The 12,895-nt window shown below is 34.1% G+C and overlaps 1 protein-coding gene across 2 annotated transcripts in view; it reads left to right on the plus strand.

Moving 5' to 3' along the window:
* Positions 1–493: 493 nt before the first annotated feature.
* LOC129756498 (probable serine/threonine-protein kinase DDB_G0282963) overlaps positions 494–12,895 on the plus strand; it is a 65,432-nt gene continuing 53,030 nt past the window's right edge. For both annotated transcript variants that reach the window (XM_055753403.1, XM_055753408.1), the window contains exon 1: positions 494–635. The gene's annotated coding sequence lies outside the window, so the exon portion shown is untranslated. The remainder of the gene's footprint in view (positions 636–12,895) is intronic.

Raw genomic sequence — 12,895 nt, forward strand, 5'->3', positions numbered from 1 at the left:
AATATATTCAACGTTCACACCAAAACATCAAATCGAACTTACCATTCCGGAGATAACAATAACATTTAACATTAAAGGAAAACTATAATAACTATGAACTGGCGATTGCTCCGTACTGTTAGATGATGAAAAAAAAACTGATGCTATGAATGAATGTGTTCATCATTTTTTCACAATGCCGTTTCTTCTATTTTTCATAAGAACATCGTATGAAAACTGAAAGAATTTCATAAGACTCTTATGAAAAATTAGTTTGGACGCAAAAAAGTGGTTCATAAGATGTATCTTATGAAATTTATAATAAGATTTCCTCTGAGTGTACGCAAATTGGATAAACCGATAAGGCTAGAAAGTAGGTTAATTTCATATAGGGTTTTTGCTTTGTTTTGACTTTGAATGTCAAACTTTGACATTTCGCATTTAAATTCCCTCAGTCCTGGAGTTCGACTCTGGTAGTTTTTTCTTCGCTTGCACTCTTTGCTCATTCTTTGAAATTAAACGATCCGAAGTGGTAGTTGCTGGGTTGGTTGTTCGTTTCGTCGCGAGTGTTTGTATGACAGAGAAGAATAGTATTTAATTTCAAAATTTTCTCCGGAATTCGGTCTGTTCTGTTCTTAAAATCGTGCATTGTAAAGGTAATATTTACGTGTGCTATATTAAGAGTTGTCTGCCGCTCAAAAGTCTCTTGGAATGCGCTGATTTCAATAGTTGGCAGAAAAATTTTTGGTGACTCAATCTTACTGCTGCTGCTGTTTGCTGTCGTACAAAAAATGGGGAGTGGAAGAAATCCCTAATGGATGTCGTGTCCATCGCGTAATTTGTAATGCTGTTTTCTGCAACCCAAACGCGGTCGTGCGTAATGTGAAGAAAGAAAGTTTATTGTTAATGATTTGGTTTCCGGGGGAATGGGGATTAAAAATTCAACCTTCTGAAGACAGGAGAAAAAAGTGCAATATGTATTCTGGTTTTAGAAAAATAAGGTATTAAAAATAGTATACCTTATGAAGGAGTGAGGAATTGGTGAAGAAAATGAAGATTATGTCGTATGTTGCAATGCGAGCGAGGGAAAGAAAAATCGGGAGAAGTGAAGTGATACGAATCGTAACGGTGCTTATGTCATAGGTTTTATTTAAAAAAATCAACAATATTATGGTTCAATGAGTTAGTAAATATAATGGCCAGTAATTATAACTGTATTAACATAAAAAAGCTGTATATAAGCTTGAAGGATATATTTAGGTACACGACATATTTTATAAATGAATACATAATTACTATTTTTTCATTAAACCTTCCGAAAGTTTATAAAAAATGCCAAACGCCTTTTGTACATTTATTGGAAGAGATATGAAAAACTGCCGCATATTCACAAGAAAGCATTCCTTCCAACTAATTACCAATTTAAAATCGCATAATCTGTTGTAAATTTAACGTAGGAATTACAACTCAATTTTTATATATGATAATAATATTTAATTATAATTAATATTGGTAGGGTATGCAAGTAAAAATCTGACAAAAAACTTTCTGATTAAGATTTTTTTTATTTGGATTCAGATTGAACATAGTATTTTTAAAAATTAGTTCGTGTGTAAGTGATAAATAAGTCATTCAAAGTCGACTAACAAAAATGTAATAATGATTTTTAGAAGATGTTGAAAATACTTCTACCATTATTAGAAGCGTATTTAAAGTAACCGACAGAAATAAAATACAGTTAAAAATTTCCATCTTAAGGGTAAGTATATGTCATGTACACAGTGTATTCACTTAACAAACTCAGCCGGAGGAGCTTTCTTATGAATACACTTTCTATGACCGTCGAGTTATCATAATAGTGCCTGTTTTAGCCATCTCGCTTCTCTTGAAATCCGAAGTCAGTCGGCTATGGGCATGTTGATTTGAAGTTGACTGCTATCTACCGTCCAAAAAGTAAAACCTTGAAGGCAACCAGTCATTCATTGCTTTGATATTTCTCCACCTGGTCTTCCATGTTGGTCAAAACGTAGCAGCTAAAACCTCGGCATGGTTTTAGATGTGTGGCGAAAAGTTTGAGCTGCCGTTGTGGATGGGAATCGAAACATAATGGCATGTACACAAATTTTATTGATCCGAAAGAGAATGGAGGAAAGTTGAAGAAAAATAGGTACTAGGACTAGAGTGCATCTAAGCGAGTTAAGCGGATGAGAAAATCACGCGATGTACAACTGTCGGCGATTCACAAGAAAATCTATTTAGCGTACATCGCGCAACATCCCTGCTAAGATGATGATTTGAAGCATTAAATGTTATGCTTTTAGAAAAAATTCCTAACATATAGGATTTCCTTAGGCGTTCTTAATTTTTTTTATGTTTTACTAGCTGACCCGGTGTACTTTGCTACACCTTGAACAAATAAATGAAATTTTCTAAAAATTATTCAAATATAATTGTTTCATGAGCATGGTTTAAAATCAAATTACAACATTAATCAAAAGGCACCGTTATAGAATGAGAGATGCAGCTGAAGTTTCGAATAGCAATACAAAGAATACATGAACTAATTTTCTGAAACTATCTAAATTTGTTTTCAAGCTTTGAAAATTCAAATCTGTTTTTAGAAGCTTTATAAATTGTTTAATTACTTAATTGACATGTATCCCACTTTTAAAATGCGGGAAGAGCTCACGGACTATATTTTAGAAATATTTAGAATATCTGAAAAATTTTACATGCCAAATTTGGCTCCATTTGTTTGATGAGAATTTTTGTCAAATTAAATATCAATAAAACCAGTCTCTTGCTTCCCGGCTTCGCCCTGAAAAAATTGCCAGATTGCCCGGTTTTATTCAGGTTTGCTCGGACATTTAATACAAATTTTGGGAACAGTCCGGCCCGACCGGGATTTAACTGAAAAATGTCCAGATTTTTGCACGGATTTATTCTTTTTTTTTTGGCAAATCAAACAAAAACGAACGCCTCCAAAACGAAATTTTTTGAGCAAGTTTTTTTGAAGGCTAAAATACGATTCAAAATCTGTCGATGAGTTTTGATAAAAAAAAAAAACTATTTTTTTCCTATGATTTTTGTTGAGTAGGAATATCTGGGTTTTGAGAAAATTTGCCCGGATTTATGGTGTCCACTTTTTAAATCAAATGCCCGGTTTTCCAGGTTTTAATTCTATCAACCTTATTATAAAATAGGGTCCCATTTCTTGATATTTCTCAATTTATGAAAAAAATGGTGAGGGAGCCTGTCCTGTCCTTCCTATTCCCCACTGCTGTAATGTAGCCGGGGTCTCTAACAATTATTCCCATTTTTCCGTACCCAAAAACGTTCCCATATCAAATTAATCCCATTGCTTGGTGAGTTTTAAGCTTTACAACAAAATTTATATGGAACCCCTTTCTTTCTACCTTCTTCAAACTGCTAGGCGTAAGGATCCATAACAATCGTATTAACATATCTCGTACTCCAATACCTTTCCATACTTTATTCCGTTTGCGGGTTTCGTCAATGTAAACTGAGAACTTATGCAAATGATACTGTATTGGCCCATCCTCCCCTGTTCCTGCTCATTGGAAGAAGAATTGTGTCTCAAATAATCAAAGAACCATATCAAAATAATTTCCTATGTCAAATTTTGTCCATTTGTTAGATAACTTCTCGGATTATGCAAAAAAGGTATGGAAGCCCTCCTCCTTCTTTCCAATATCGTCAATCCTATGCTCCTTTCGCAAGAAAGGAATGATTTCAAATAATCATAGAAATATTTCCATCCCATGCTTAATTTGGTTCCATTTGCTTGGTTAGAAAGTCTCATTTCCGCTTTCTATGTCTCCATTGCTCTGGATGGAGGAGTGGGTACTTATTATTGATAGAAATAAGTTCGTGTACCCGAATACCCTTTGATGCCAAATTTGATTTCATTATCTCAATTAATTCTCAAGATATGCCAAAAAATTGTGTGGAAGCCTACTTTCTCCATTTATATCTCCCCACTGAAAGAAAGGAGGGGCCTCAATTTATCATACTATCATTTCTCGTATAATACCCTCCTATGCCAAATTTGGTTCCATTTGTTCGATAAGTTCTCGAATTATACGTACGTCTACGGTACGTCTCGGTGGTCGAGTGGTTAGCGTGGTAAAACGGTAATCGCTGGTCCACTGATGGCATGGGTTTGATTCCCATCTCGGTACTGGATGTTAAATGTTAATCTTAAGTTGTCCACGTCATTTATTCAGTCTGTAAAGCCAAAATCGGCTAAGACGGTGTATGTCTTTTCAAATTATGTATAAAAAATTTATGGAAGCTAGAAATACATTACGCCGGAACGTGGGATGAAATAGGGAAACACTGTTTTTCTTAAATAATTTGACTGAAAGCCAAAAAAATTCCAAAATTTTAAAATATTGATTCACTTTTTAAAATTTAACTTAGGAATCAGCACGTATTGAGCATTAAAAAAAAGTATTTCTGGGTATAGTTTTGTCAGATCCCACTCTATAATACGTTTTGATAAATGTTGGTACAAATTAAACAATTGTAAGCTTTGATTGAATATTGAACATCGCTGACTACTCTGAACTGTCTTTCTAAATTGTAACTTACTTTCTAACTGAAAATAGGTAAAATTCAATTTATTATCTACTTTTTAAAAAATAGAATATTTCTAAGATACTTACGAAAAACAAGAAGAAAGAAATCGAAAGTTTTAAATCAATGATCAACTTATTCGAATGCCGCGAGTAGTTTTAACTTTGGAGAAAACCGGGGTTTCTTTAAGATTATTTTATTCGTTTCTCAGAGAGCGAAGCCGACAGACGAAAAAATGCACGACACGCATAGTTATTTCGTCTGTCGGCTTCGCTCTCTGCCCAAATCACCACCCACCGTACCTACTCGGAGAGCAAACAAACACGTTTTGCTGGACGCGGTGCTGGTAGTTCTAGAAATTCAGGAATGATTTTACGTTTATAATTTTCATATTTTTGTGAAATCTCACAGCGTGAATTGTAACACCTCACTAGAATGTAGATTAAATTAGCTTTCCAATGAATATACTTTTGATTGGTCCAAACAAAGTAAAAGCACTGAAAATCCGGGTACAACCTGACGGTGGACCACAAAAACAGATGAAATTTCAATTTGTAAAAAAAATTGCGCAAAGTAGTGAACTTTGAAAAATTCCAGTAATTTCAAGTTTTGTTGCATCAAAAATCTAAATACAGCAAAATGTTAGAATTTTAATAAAGTTTGTTGTCATATTTTTTCTAAAACTCTACCATCGCTCAAACAGTATTTACTAGCAATCGAATGAAAAGTAGGTTTTTTAGACCACTTTTTTGAACTTTTTGTGACCATTTTATAAAAAAAAATTACAAAAAATATTTCTTGTCTTCATGATGTAGGCATTAACTTCAGCTTTCATATGCATAAGGCAAATATTTTTTTGGACGTGTAACATATGAACTACAGCAGTTTTCGTGAGGCATGTTTTTTCGGATTTTTTTTCTTTCATGCTGAATAACGAGAAAACTTGTAACTTTAGCTGTATATAATGTTATAAACATATTCTACTGACATTACAAGGTTTCTTTTGATGTAAGTTTTATATGAAGTTCATAATAATTCAAACGACCTAAATACACTGAAAATCGAAAATACCCAAACTCGAGAACTGCCACCCGCCAAACCTAAGCTCTAGATTGACAACTTAAGTTTGTGAAAAAATCACAGCTTGCCATTACGCCAAACTTGTCCTTCAAGCGGAGAACTGTTTTTTTGGGGGGTTTTTGTTGTAAGCGCATCTGATTCTGTTACCTCCATCGTGGCAGATTTAGGTTTGGGGGGTAAGTTCAAAGCGAAGAACTGTTTTTTTTTGGGGGATAACTTTTATTCCCGCTTCATTCGCAGGAAGTCTCGCATATAAGGTGATGTAGCTGCCTCTCTCAACAACTCTCCGGTGGTCGAGCGGTTAGCATCCTGAGATGGTAATCGCAGAGCCATTGCGCAGGTATGGGTGTGATTTTCCCGTACCTGCAGTATTTTTTTTATTTTGATTTCCATTTTATTGCGGTATCAGATTTTGGGAGAGGAGTTCTCCTTTAACAGCTTAACTTTGGGTTATGCCTCCAATAGCCAAAACTGTAGGGAGGGAGTTTCATTCGGGCTGGCGGGGAAAGTTCTCAAGTTTGGGTATTTTCGAGGTTCAGTGTAGATTTTACTTTTGTGGTGTCAAAATGACACCAAAAGTCGGAAAAGGGAGTTTTTTTGTCCAGGCTTCCAGGGTTCGTCCATAAAAAAAGTAAAGATGCAATATTGAAGAACTTTTGAATTCATTTAGGGTCCCCGAAGAAATTTTTGTATTTTGAAGCTTCTGCAAAAAGTTACAAGCCTTCAAACTTGCAATGGTGTCAAAATGACACCCTAATGCGGATGAGGGTTAATCGGCACAAAACCATGCCAATCATAGTTTTAACTTACTTTTTGTGCACTATGCTTTGAATCACGTGAATCTAACAATCTACATGAATGGCAACTGTTTGATAAGCAGTTGTGAAAAGTTACAGCTTAAAGAAGCCTCAAAACATGAAAACTCGCACTTGCACCAATTTTTTATTAAGTCATTGTTTTTTATGCTTCATGAAAAATTATTAAAAGTTTGGTCTAAAAGTTTCAACCATTTAGGATTGCCAGTAAAATGAGTGCATTCAGGAATGATTTTCGAGGAATAAAACTTGGGTAGGTAGAAGAAACGGAAAATAAAACTCATCTAAAGGAGGGGTTTGGAAAAAAACGACAACAAATCGGCAAATATGCAACGAGTTAATTTTTTTTTTAAATTGAAATATCTCTGTTAATATTAGAATAATTTTATCAAAAAATATATTCAATTATAGCTATATATGTTTCAAAACTTGGGAAAAGGTAGTTGGAATATGCAATTTTTAGAAGCGATAAAGTACTAAAAATCTAGTTTTTCAGCCCCTGTAGTTATGCAATTAAAAAAAAACTGTTGGAATTACTCTGACGATAAATTTTATCCTGGAACAAAATTAGTATCAAACTTAAAACTGAATTTTTGTGAAAAAAACTGGCTTTTAGATGGCCCAAAAAATAACATAAATCTCGCACCTTTTTATCTTTTTGAATCTATTTACAGAACTGAAGCCAAACCAAATCCACTAAGGTTTTGGAAGTCAAAATGCATCAATTGATGCCGCGAAGTTCATGATGTCAGACTTTCTCAACTTATCATTGGGTCGCCTGAAGGAGATTTGCGTTCTGAAAATTGAGCCTAAAGATAAGCCAACTGGCTAGTATTGAACACTGCAGAACAAATTTCAAGATTTCAGTGTGCTGTCAGAATTTTCATAACATTTAGTGTGTTCTACATAACAGGAATTTTACTGTTGTCATTCTTATCGAACAAACAAAACTTGACTAGTCTATAACAATAAGAAAAGACAAAATTATCGAAATAATTCGCATAATTGCGCATCAATCGCTGTCGAAATATAGCAACATTTAGGAAAAAAAACTTTTTTAGTTTAAGGGTGGTCCAAAATAGGTCCAAAGGGTGGTCCAAAATAGAAACCTGGTGGTCCAAAATACGGACCACAGTAATGATTGAAGAAACGTGTTTTAGGCTTAAATTTTGTTACATTGCAACAAACGACGATATGTTTCGATAGAAAAAGCCTTGATCTTCGTTATGAACGCATAAAGAAGTTATAAACGGAACTCGGGTTGAAAATTGAAGACAAGTATGTCGAAAAGCGGTAGTGTCAACTTAGGTAATAATGTTCAAAATTACTATAATTTCTTATACAGTAATAACTTTTAGCGTTGGCAATGTTTCCAGAGGATTCAAAAGGCTAAATAATCAAACAATGTCTGAAAACAAGTGTTCATAACTACCCCGTATTTTGAAAAATCCTCTAAAAATCTGTGAGATCAATTTTTAGCAAAAATGTATTACACTTGAAATTGCATCTCAGGTATCAGAAAAGGGGTAGGCTCAAAGCGGCACGTTATCCAAAACCAACGGGAAAATGGTGCCTAGCCTTTTTTTCACAAATTTCATCATATACCTGAGAAATCTGAAAACCATAAAAGGATTAAAAAATAAATAAATATTTAGGGCATAAAGCCGATCCACGTTTGGATTTTGAAGCATTGAAGCTTATAACCACATTCTTGGAATTAGATACACTTATAACAGGAAATGCGAGAGTACACACTTAGAAAAATCCACGTAGATTTACATGCAACAACATGGGTAGAAAGGAATCGGGCTTTTGCGTGTAATAAAACTGTACAACTCATGTAAATTCCCGGTAGCGCACACGCGTGTTGTTTACTGTACATTTACATTATTTAGCACATCTCATGAATCTTATTGGACAAGGAGTGGTTTTAATAAATAAAAAAGTCACCAGTTCGAGGCAGAAACAAACTTTTATTTAACTTCGATCACACTTTTTGATTGAATAACACATAAACTGATCTTCAACTTCCAAATATTGGTTAATTTTCGACGATTCCCTCGAAGACGGAAACGACGGCTGGGGCGAAGAGACAGCAGAAAATTGGCTATCGCACAGTTGGGGCTATGATGTTTTGGGGATTTATCATCAATTTCCTGTAAATAACAACAATCAGGGTGAAAATGTTAAGTCAATCACAGTTATTTTTAATATTGATTTACCTTTTATCAGCAATCACGGTTAGATTGAAAGAAAAACTAAAAACTTTTACCGACGCAGAAAGGAACCTTAAACGAACAGGAATGAAAACAAAACAAATCTGACAAACTGACGCTGGTGCTGAAATAAGCATGCATTGACATGTAATTTTCATTCGAAGAGGCAAACATGCTATACTCTTTTTCAAAATTTTCCAGCGGCGGTGTTAAAATGTAAAATCACTTGTAGTGTAAGGTTACATTTTTTTATCTGTATACCTAAAAGCTTCCTAGCAAACGAAAAACAGGCATATATGAGCTGTAATGAATCATACATTATTGATTCATAACTACAAAATTCAGGAGATTTCAGTTTACAATGATCAGAAAATGTTCTAACCAGGATGCTACAATGAGGGCAAATAAACGATTTTATAATGGCAAAGTTGGCATTTAGCCTATCCAGGGATTTTTAAGCAATAAAGCTTTTTTTAAATCATAATATTGGAAATAAGGACTTTTTTTAAACTTACTTTGTTAAATTCTGACATACATTAATGAAATGTAGTCGGGCAAAAGAGGGACATGTATACACTAAGTTTAAGGTAAATATAGGTACAATAGTACCTCTGAATCATAGCTTGACCATACAGGAGATTCAGAAAACAAAGTCTTGTTTTTACATATTTTTATTTAACTGACCAGTTAGCGCTCTGGTTAGACGACTACAATGAGTTTCTGTGACACCAAATTTGAAACAAGCGATATTCAGGGTTGCTAGCGAACAGGGGAAACCGGGAATACCGGGAAAAACTTTGGAATTTCATCTCACCACCGGGAAACCGGGAAAAAACCGGGAATTTCGGTACATCACCGGGAAAACTGTCATGTCAGGAAAATTTGCACAGGATTTCAAAAATATTTTAAAATTATTTTCTAAATTTGAGAGTAGTTTTCGGCAGTCTGATTTAGATTTAGGTTAAATTATCACTTATTTTTGTTCGAGATATCTAATTTTTTCGCTCTCCGCAAGTGTCCTAAACTTACAAGCATAACTCAAATATTATAAATTTCATTATGAATTTATAATCTACAAAACTAAACACAAAACGTTTGGTAACTCATGTTTGCTTGCAATGTTTGCTTAATTTGGACCAATGGTTTCTGATAGGTATATAGAGTATCGAATTTCGGTGTTTTTCAGCGTAGATTTTTAACTTTTTAGCTTATCTAGTTTCCGACTACCAGTTTTAGTTTTCAGCGTCAGTGTTTGATATACGAATTTCATGCAAAAGCAAATATTTTGGTAGCGTGAGACATTTAAGCAAAGTTACGTTTTTCTGACGAAAGGAATATCTTTTGCAATCTAATGATTTTCAGTTTCGTAAGTCAAATTCCCATTCAAGTTGACAAGATGTTTTAATATTATATTTCGCTGTATTTTCAACATATTTTATACAACTGTACAAAAACATTTTTTTACAATTATGTACAAATTCTAAAGAAGCTTAAAACAGTGAAAATTTGAAGATTGAGTCAGCCGAACTTGTTTTTGCCAAATTGTTGAAATTGTGGATTAAAACAATTAATAAATGCATTTCGTTGGATTCGTTCTAAAAATTTATGAAAAGCTGTCAATTTGAAGCGAAAAGACTACGTGTTAAAAGACGTTGAAGTATTTGTCATAATTTCCTACCGGTTAACAAGTTTCAGGAAAAATTGTTAGATGTTTTAGTGCTCTACATTGAATTTTTCTATTCACCACGATTTTATATTCAACAACAAGTATAAAAATACCGAGAAAATCATCATTTTAACCGGGAAAAAACCTGAGGAAAACCGGGAAAAACTTTGGAATTTCAAAACGAAAAATCGCTAGCAACCCTGGATATTAACACTGCACGAAGCTGTAGCAGTGGATTCAAGAACCAGGATTGACGTATGATAACGAAATATCAGAGTACGATATTAAGCGGGCCATAGACTACACAAATTGGCCTGTACAAATTCGATGATTCCGCGTCGATTGTTTGATCTATGCTCGCCCACACACTATACAAACATATTTCACGCGAACACAAATGATTGCTGGCGAAAACAGCAACAGCAACAAAAAAAACCATCTGCACCCCGGCTGGGAGAATGTTTTGTACAAAATATTTCGATCCCGACCGATTTTACTCCAACCGTTTGGGCGCTCATTCAAGCAGTGCCATACACTATGCAAATCGTGCTCACAGCGACAAAATTTCATCGAATTTCATCGCATTTGTACAAATGTTGTGTAGTCTGTGGCCCGCTTTAGAGGAGCTTTGACTCTTCTTAACACTATAACCATTCTAAAGCTAAGGGAACATGTGTCAATACAAGAGAAGTGACATATCTGTACAAACACGTGAAAAGGATCTATCTCCATATATGGCGAATCGAGAAAAACGCGTTTGAAAAAAATACAACCTATTTTAAATCGCTAATTAAAAATTACTTCAAACTTTTGATTTTTATGATAGCTTAACGATTTTTAGGAGCATCCTCTATATGTTGGAATAGACGATTATCAATTTTCATGAAAAAACAACGCGCTATCGTAGATAGAACCTAACTCACGTAATATTTTATCTCCCTTGTTTATACACCCTTTGCTATTTTCTCATTTCTAGCTTTAGTTTTAAGCTCGCGTTCATTTGCAACTATGTTTTTATGTTGAATAAAGTGTCAAATATTTACCAATACACAAAAAGGATCTATATCCATGATGGCGTATTGAGAAAAACGCGTATGAAAAAAATACAACCTATTTCAAATCGCTAATTGAAAATCACTTGAAATTTTTGATTTTTATGAAAGACAAACAATTTTTAGAAGCATCCTCTATATGTTGGAATAGAGGAATATCAATCTTCATGAAAAAATAACGTGCTATCGTAAACAGAACCTACTTCACGTAACATTTTGTCTAACCTGTTTATACACCCTTTGCTATTTTCTTATTTTTAGCTTTAGTTACAAGCTCGCATTCATTTGTAACTATGTTTTTATGTTGAATAAAGAGTTAAATTGATTATTTTGAGTTTGTTGGCGGAGAAGTAGCGAAAAACGGTTTCGGAGTAAAGGGTGTATATCCATGTAACGGCAGTTCTGGTTTAAGAATGTTTATAGATCCTTTACTCAAATTGAGTTTATAATGTAACGGAATATTATTTTCTCAAAAGGGTTTTACCGTTGAGTAGTGCAAGTGTTGGCCTATCGCGAGGTACTGAAAATGGTTTTTGTTTACTTTTGGAGATAGATCCTTTTCACGTGTTGGTACAGATATATTAGGTGAAACAGATATGACTGTCGATATGCGATACAAGTTTTGATCAAAATTCAAAAGCTTGATTTAATAGGGAATTTTAAAGCCTGTTGGCAACCTAAAACAAATATTTTTTGAATTTTTTTTTCAAAGAAACGATATTTGTACGACTTGAATGATTGAATAACCATGGCGCAATTTTAAAAATTAAATATCTTTATATAAAAGGACATTTACCTCCACATAATTCTATTACCAATCCAAAGATAGAAGGGACTGAATACTTGTCCATTATAAGGAATATACACTAATTTTGCGCTTGATGTAACAGATACATATAACTGATGTAATTTAGAGCATACTCTTCTATGATTTCAAATCGGTTAATATTAACAGATAGCCGAAAGCAATTGGACCGCAAGCGATGCGTTTGCGATTCACATTTGAACACTTGTGAAAAGATTTTATCAAACGGAGTTACTAGGAGAGCAAAGAGATTAGTTAAATGAAAAACCATATTCCGAATTGGCAAAACCAGAAAATATGGAAGAATACAGCTTGTGCAAATGCATGTACTACATATGCACTATTGGCATACCCTTCTCGAGAGAAAATACGCACAAAAGTTCAAAAATACTAGCAAGAATTTAAAACTGATTCAGATTCAAAACATTTTCTTCCAATGTTTTGAACGTGAAAAACTTCTGAACTCTGCATGCAATAATTGACCTTGACCTATTTTCTCCCCCTCCTAGATACAGCCTCATTGATTTCCAATAGACAGAAATATAAGATAAACGTATCTGGGAAGTACTGGATAAGTCGCATCGTACGACATGGACCAGTATCCCAGTGGCAGTATTCTTTAGGCCGCTGTCACACAGCCAATAAACAATAAACTATTACTGAATGTAAAACAGTCGAAAGCA

The sequence above is a fragment of the Uranotaenia lowii genome, chromosome 1 (genome assembly GCF_029784155.1).
Source record: "Uranotaenia lowii strain MFRU-FL chromosome 1, ASM2978415v1, whole genome shotgun sequence".
Lineage (NCBI taxonomy): Eukaryota > Metazoa > Arthropoda > Insecta > Diptera > Culicidae > Uranotaenia > Uranotaenia lowii.